Raw genomic sequence first — 7,615 nt, 5'->3', positions numbered from 1 at the left:
ATCAAGGAAATTGAAATGGTAATCAAAAGTCTTCCCAAAAACAAAAGCCCAGGTCAAGATGGATTCACTAGCGAGTTCTTCCAAACATTTAAAGAGGACCTTTTGCCAGTCCTTCTCAAGCTTTTCCAGGAAATTGAAGAAACAGAAACCCTCCCAAACAGCTTATATGAGGCTCATATCTCCCTAATACCAAAAGCAAACAAAGACACCGCAAAAAAAAAAAAACTACAGGCCAATATCCCTGATGAACACAGATGCGAAGATCCTCAACAAAATATTAGCAAATAGAATTCAACAACTCATCAAAAAGATCATACACCACGACCAAGTGGGATTCATCCCGGGGATGCAAGGATGGTTTAACATCCGGAAATCAATCAACATAATCCATCATATCAACAAAAGAAAAGATAAAAATCATATAATCATATCAAAAGATGCAGAGAAAGCATTTGACAAGATCCAGCATCCGTTTATGATGAAAACACTCGCCAAAATGGGCATAGAAGGGACCTTCCTCAATATAGTCAAAGCCATTTATCACAAGCCTATGGCAAGCATTGTCCTCAATGGGGAAAAACTAAGAGCCTTCCCTCTGAGAACAGGGACGAGACAAGGATGCCCACTCTCTCCACTTCTGTTCAATATAGTACTGGAAGTACTTGCAATAGCGATTAGGCAAGGAAAAGATATTAAGGGCATTCAGGTAGGAAAGGAAGAAATCAAGCTCTCACTATTCGCAGATGATATGATACTATACCTAGAGAACCCTAAAACCTCTTCCAAGAAACTCCTAGAAACAATAGAGTTGTATAGTAAAGTTGCAGGCTATAGAATCAATACCCAAAAGTCCATGGCTTTCCAATATGCAAATAATGAGAGAGAAGAAAGTGACCTGAGAAAAGCAATCCCGTTCACAATTGCGCCTCAAAAAATCAAATACCTCGGAATAAGCTTAACAAAGGAGGTAAAGGACTTGTATAATGAAAACTATAAAACACTACTTCAGGAAATAAAAGAGACACGAGGAAATGGAAAGACATCCCCTGCTCATGGATTGGAAGAATTAATATTGTCAAAATGGCAATTCTCCCCAAAGCATTGTACAAATTCAATGTGATCCCTATAGGAATACCCTTGACATTCTTCAAAGAAATGGAGCAAGCGCTCCTGAAATTCATATGGAACAATAAGCCCCCACGAATAGCTAAAGCAATCCTTGGGAAAAAGAAAATGGGAGGAATCAACCTCCCCAACTTCCAACTCTACTACAAAGCGGTAGTCATTAAAACAGCATGGTATTGGAACAAAGGCAGAGCTGCAGACCAATGGAATAGGGTTGAATACTCTGACATACACCCCCAAATATATGATCATCTAATCTTTGATAAGGGAGCAAGAAATGTGAAGTGGAGCAAGGAAAGCATGTTTAACAAATTGTGCTGGAAAAACTGGACAGCTACATGCAAAAAAATGGGCTTAGACCTCCATCTATCACCATGTACAAAAATCAGATCAAAATGGATTAAAGACCTCAACATCAGACCAGAATCCCTAAGGTACATTGAAGATAAGGTCGGCAAAACCCTCCACGACATTGAAGCCAAAGGTATCTTCAAAGCTGACATGCCACTGGCCAAGCAAGTGAAAACAAAGATAAATAAATGGGACTATCTCAAACTAAGAAGCTTCTGCAACTCAAAAGTGACCAAAATACAAAGACAATCTACAGAATGGGAAAGGATATTTATGCAGTACACATCCGATAAAGGGTTGATAACAAGGATATACAATGCACTGGTTGAACTCCACAAGAAGAAAACTGCCAAACCAATCAAAAAATGGGGTGATGAAATGAACAGAAACTTTTCCAAAGAAGAAATCCGAATGGCTGAGAGGCACATGAGAAAATGTTCAACATCACTAATTATCAGGGAGATGCAGATAAAAACAACAATGAGATATCATCTCACACCACAGAGACTGGCCCACATCCCAAAAAACAAAAGAAACCGGTGTTGGAGTGGATGTGGGGAGAAAGGGACTCTCCTTCACTGCTGGTGTGAATGCCAACTGGTTCAGCCCTTTTGGAAAACAATATGGAGGATTCTCAAAAAGTTAGAAATTGAGCTCCCATTTGACCCAGCAATTCCACTCCTGGGAATATATCCCGGAGAGGCAAAAAGGTATAGTAGAGACAACATCTGCATTTCCATGTTCATTGCCGCTCTATTTACAATAGCCACAATATGGAAAAAACCAGAGTGCCCGAAAACAGATGATTGGCTAAAGAAACTCTGGTATATTTACACAATGGAATACTACGTAGCTGTCAGAAAACATGAAGCCATGAAATTTGCATATAAGTGGATCAACATGGAAAGTATCATGCTGAGTGAAATTAGTCAGAAAGAAAGAGACAGACATAGAAAGATCTCACTTATATGTGGAATATAAAGTAGCTGAGAGGTACAAGCTTACAATGTTGCAATTCCTGGCAGACATTTCTCTGGACTTAGTTACTAAAATACTAAAATACAGAAATACAGAAATCCAAAACTATGATGCTGCTAGTGCGGCCTCCTGACCTCATATCTCTTCATTCTCAGCAATGGAAAACAAATTACCAAATGCTTTCTTTTCAGCAGATTGACTATAGGGGGGAGAAACTCCAAATCAATAATAGTGAATTTTTTGTTTAAATATTGAATGTAATCAAAGTAAAGTGAAAGTAAAGTGATATTTACCAGTTACACATGCGGGGTGGGGGGCTGGGGAGGTGGGGGGAAGAGGGGAGGTATATCGTGATTCTTGGTGGTGGAATATGTGCACTGGTGAAGGGATGGGTGTTTGAGCATTGTATAACTGAGACTTTAACCTGAAAGCTTTGTAACTTTCCACATGGTGAATCAATAAAAGAATTTAAAAAAAGAAATAACATAACTCGGGGCCTGAGCAATAAAAAAAAGTTATCATATACTTGAGAGTCTGTGTCACAGTATTCCACTCTGTTCCATTGGTCTGCGGGTCTGTTTCTATTCCAATACCATGCTGTTTTAATTAGTACTGCTTTGTAGTACAGTTTGAAATTGAGGAAGGTGATGATGCCACTCATCTTTTTTCCCAAGGATTGCTTTAGCTATTCACGGGGGTTTATTGCTCCATAGAAATTTCAGATGTGTTTTGTCTATTTATTTGAATAATTTCATGGGTATCCTTATAGGGACCACATTGAATGTGTATAATGCTTTGAGGAGTGTTTCCACTTTGACAATGTTAATACTCCTAATCCATGATCAGGGGTTGTGTCTCCATTTCCTAGTGTATTCTTTTGTTTCTTGAAGTAGTGTTTTGTAACTTTCTTCGTATAGATTCTTCACCTCTTTAGTTAAGCTGGTTCCAAGGTAATTGATTTTTTGAGGCACTATTATAAACAGGACTTTTTAAAATATCTCTTTCTTCTTTTAATTATTTGTATATAACAAAGCCATGGATATGTGGTTGTTGATATTCTTTACTATGAAACACTTTACTATAAAAAACTGTTGTTTCTAGGATCTTTTTTGTAGAGTCTTTATGACTTTCTAAGTATGGTAACGTCATCCGCAAGTAGTGATAGTTTGAACACTTCCTTCCCTATCTGGATGCCCTTGATATCTTTTACTTGTCTAATAGCTAAGGCAAGAACTTCCAGTACTATGTAAAAGAGAAGTGCTGAAAGTGGGCCTTGATTTGTTCCTGATATTAGAGGAGAGGCTTTTAGTTCTTCCCCATTGAGAATAATAGTTGGTGTGGGCTTGCAGTAGATGGCTTTGACTATGTTGAGAAAAACTCCTTCAGTTCCCTTTTTTGAGATTTTACAATGAATGGTGCTGGATCTTTACAAATGCTTTCTCTGCACCTATTAATATGATTATACGGTTTTTATATTTTCTTTTATTGATATGTTGTATTATGCTGATTGACTTGTGAGTGTTAAACCACTCTTGCATTCCCAGGATGAATCCTACTTGGACATGGTGTAAGATCTTTTTGATGAGTTGTTGGATTCTGTTTGCTAGGATTTTGTTGAGGATCTTTGCATCTGTGTTCATCGGGATATTGGCCTGTAATTCTCCTTTTTTGTAGTTACTCTGCCTTTGGTAAGGGGGTGATATTTGCCTCATAGAAACTGGAAGTGTTTCTGATTCTTCAGTTTCCTGGAAAAGCTTGAATGGGATTGGGAGTAAGTTCTCTTCCAAGATTTGGAAGAATCAAAGATTTGGAAGAATTCACTAGTTAATCCATCTGGGTTAGGACTTTTGTTTGGGGGGAGACTTTTTAGTACCATTACCATTTCAATTTCCCCGATAGTGATAGGTCTGTTCAGGTAGTCCAATTCCTCTTGGTTCAGCCTTGAGAGGCTATAGGAATCCAGAAATTTATCCATTTTCTTGAGGTTTTCTTGTTTTGTGGCATAAAGATTCTCAAAGTAATCACTGATGATTCTTTGAATTTCTGTTGTTTCTGTTATGATGTCCCCCATTTCATTTCTGATGCTGTTATTAGGGTTTTATCTCTCTCTTTTTGTGAGTTTTGCTGGAGGTTTATCAATTTTTTTTTATTTTCTCAAAGAACCAGCTTTTGGTTTCATTGATCTTTTGTATTTTGGGGGGGTGGCTTCCATCTTGTTAATTTCTGCTCTAAATTTTATTACTACCTTTGGATTTCTGATACTTTAGCTCAGTTCACAGTCTAGATGCATTTCTGTAAGAAGTCACTCTAGGTGCCAAAATGGGTTAGAAGACCTCTCAGATCATAGTCTTTAAGAGCAGAGGGTCCATATCGTGCACGGCAGCTCCAGATCTTATCTGGGTGGAGAGCGACTCTGTGTCTTTTAACCAGTGAGTTTTTTCTATTGACCTTGAGAGACATTATTGTTATGTGGTTTTATCCCATCTTTCTGCTGAAGTTTGGTGTATTAGAGGGGCTTGTCTTTTCTTTAAGTAGTCCATTTTTCTTGTAACCATAGTTTTGAGCTTATGAAGTTCCTGAGTTGTTGCTTGTTTGTGAAGCTGTACGTCATTCCTTCTGAGAGTCTAGCTGGGTAAAGTATTCTTGGTGAGGCATTTATTTCATTGAGTTTTTTCACTATATCCCACCACTGTCTTTGGGCTATAAATGTTTCATCAGATAAATCTGCTGTAAAACTTAAAGGTGCTCCTTTATAAGCAATTTCTTTCTTTGATCTTGCTGATTTCAGAATTTTATCTCTGTCTGTATTTTGTCATTCGGATAAGAATGTGTCTTGGAAAATTTTTATTTGGATTTAGCTGGTACCCTTCAGGCCTCCTGAATATGTTTGCATGTGCTCTTCAGCTCTGGAAAAATCTCAGCAATGATGTCTTTGACAGTTTCTTCTTCATTGGGGTTTTCTTCCTGTCCCTCTGGGACTCCAATGATTCTTTTGTTATTCCTCTTGACTTCACCCCAATTTTCTCTTAATATCTATTGGTTTATTTTGAGGCTCTTTTCCACTTTCTGCTATTGTCTGGAGATTCTCTGTACCTCATCTTGGAGTTTACTGATTCTTCCTCAGCAGCTGTTACTTTGCTGCTGAGGTCTTCCACTGAATTTTTCAATTGACCTACCATGATTTTCAATCTGTCAGTTTTGTTTGAATTTTCCTCATTTCTGCTCTCAAATATTCCTATATTTTATTGGCAGAGTGTTCTATTGTTTCTTTTAGCTCCCTATGCATCCTTAATATCTCCCTTCTAAATTCCTTGTCAGAGGTTCTATTAATGGTTCTAATAATGGTTCTATTAATGGTTAGTTCACTGTCTAAACCTGGTAGGTTTCTATGTTCCTATACTTATAAACCTGTGCGATTTGGACTTTCACGCTCACAATTACTATAGTGTTTTTGGTGTAGCATTAATTGAGGTAGGGTCTAATGAATTATCAGCCTAATGTGTTTTTGGTGATCAGGCTGCCCTAGTGAAAGTTCAATATAAGAGGCTAATTTATGGTTCTTTTGAGCTATGGAGGGAGAGATTAACAGCTCCTGACACCAAACCCACCAGGCCTCTGACCTGGGTTAGGAAAAATTGGGTTCTTGCAGCTCAATCTTTACCTACTTATAACAGTTCTTGTCCAGCGTGATCATTTCCAGCTATTATTGTTATCCCATTCCCTTCTCCATCTTACCTACCCTCCACCCCAAAGACACTTGTGGTTGATTCCAACCACTAACCAGTCCTCCTAGAGTCATTCCTTTCACTTCTCTATCTTACATACCCTCCATCCCAAACACACTTGAGGTTGATTCCAACCACTAACAATCATCCTAGACCATTTTCCCTGGTTGTGTGTAAATCTTTTACTATATATATTTTATATACCACAAATGAACACAGTAATTCTGTGTCTGTCCCTTTCTTTCTGACTTATTTCACTCAATATTATACTCTCCAAGTAAGTCTATTTATAGGCAAAATTCATGACCTCACCTTTTCTAACAGCTGACTAGTATTCCAATGTGTAGATGTGCCATAGTTTCTTTATTCATCTGTTCTCGGGCACTTAGGTTGTTTCCAGATTCTGCCTATTGTTAATTGTGCTGCCATGAACATAGGAGTGCAGATGATATTTCTTCTAAGTGTTTGGTGGCCCTCAGGTTATAATCAGAGAAGTGATATTGCTGAGTCAAATAGGAGCTCAATTTCTACTTTTTAGGAATGTCCATAAAGGCTGAACAAATCTGTATTCTCACCAACAATGAAGAAGGGTCTGTTTCCTCCCCACATCTGCATCAGCACTGGTTTTTCTTATACTTTTGAATGTGTGCCAGTCTCTGTCTTGTGCGATGATATCTTTTTATCGTTTCAATTTGCATCTCCCTGATGATAAGAAATATGGGGCATTTTTTACTTGCCTTTTGGCCATTCAGTTCTCTTCCTTGAGAAAGTTTCTGTTCATTTCTTCTCCTCATTTTTTGATGGGTTTCAATTTTTTCTTGTAAAGTTCAACCAGTGCCTTTGATAGCTTTGATATTAACCCCTTATCAGAAGGGTATTGAGTGTATAATTTTTACCATTCCATGGGCTGTCTTTGTATCTTTATCACTGTTTTTTAAATTTATTTATTTTTAATTAGTGAATCACCGTGAGGGTACAGTTACAGATTTATACACTTTTGTGCTTATGCTTCTCTCATACAAAGTTCGGGAACCCATCCCTTTACCAGTGCCCATTCTCCACCACGAGTAAACCCAGCATCTCTCCCACCCTCCCCAATCCCATGTCCCCCCACCCCACCCTGCCACTGTGGCAGGGCATTCCCTTCTGTTCTCTCTCTCTAATTAGCTGTTGTGGTTTATCACTGTTTTTTTAAGGTGCAGAAGCTTCTTAGTTTAATGTAGTCCCTTTTGTTTATCTTTGCTTCCACTTGTTTGGTCAGTGGTTTTTCATCCTTATAGATGCCTTTAGTTTCAATATCATGGAGTGTTCTGCTTACATTTTTCTCCATGTACCTTGTGAATTCAGATCTGATATTGAAGTCTTTAATCCATTTTGATCTGATGTTTGTACTTGGCATTAGAGGTTCTAGTTCAATTTTTTGCATGTAGCTCTCC

The sequence above is a fragment of the Sorex araneus genome, chromosome X (genome assembly GCF_027595985.1).
Source record: "Sorex araneus isolate mSorAra2 chromosome X, mSorAra2.pri, whole genome shotgun sequence".
NCBI lineage: Eukaryota > Metazoa > Chordata > Mammalia > Eulipotyphla > Soricidae > Sorex > Sorex araneus.
Note: the sequence above shows the minus strand (reverse complement) of the source record.